Source organism: Penaeus monodon, chromosome 34 (genome assembly GCF_015228065.2).
Source record: "Penaeus monodon isolate SGIC_2016 chromosome 34, NSTDA_Pmon_1, whole genome shotgun sequence".
NCBI classification, from domain to species: domain Eukaryota; kingdom Metazoa; phylum Arthropoda; class Malacostraca; order Decapoda; family Penaeidae; genus Penaeus; species Penaeus monodon.
In genome coordinates this window covers 15,656,168-15,656,578 of record NC_051419.1, presented here as the reverse complement: position 1 = coordinate 15,656,578, position 411 = coordinate 15,656,168, and positions in this window count along the sequence as shown.

Sequence of the window (411 nt, the reverse complement as noted above, 5' to 3'; positions counted from 1 at the left end):
TTTTTCTATGGGACGAATTAAAATTCCTCAGAAGGAACTTGTCAATTTTCAATATTCCATCTTTGCAACACCGAAATCTCCCAATTATCACGGCCACGAGTCCGATTTGAGAAGACCACGTGGACCTTACGATAACTCGACCAAGTAGCTGTTTGTACCCTTCCGTGTGAGAAAGTGAGGAGAAAGCGTCGCTCTCCAAAGCTCTATTGATCAAGGGGAAAGAGGGTGGGAGGGGAATAGAATGATATTACTAAACTGAGTCTAAAAGCTGTTTAGGAAAATCGGGGTCTGTATGCTGAATTTGTGGGTTTCATGAGTTGTGTTGCGTTATACTCTAAGGAGGAAAACTGGCGGACATACATACTTAGCTGAAAGCACGTGCGTATACACACACACACGCAGGGACGAAGG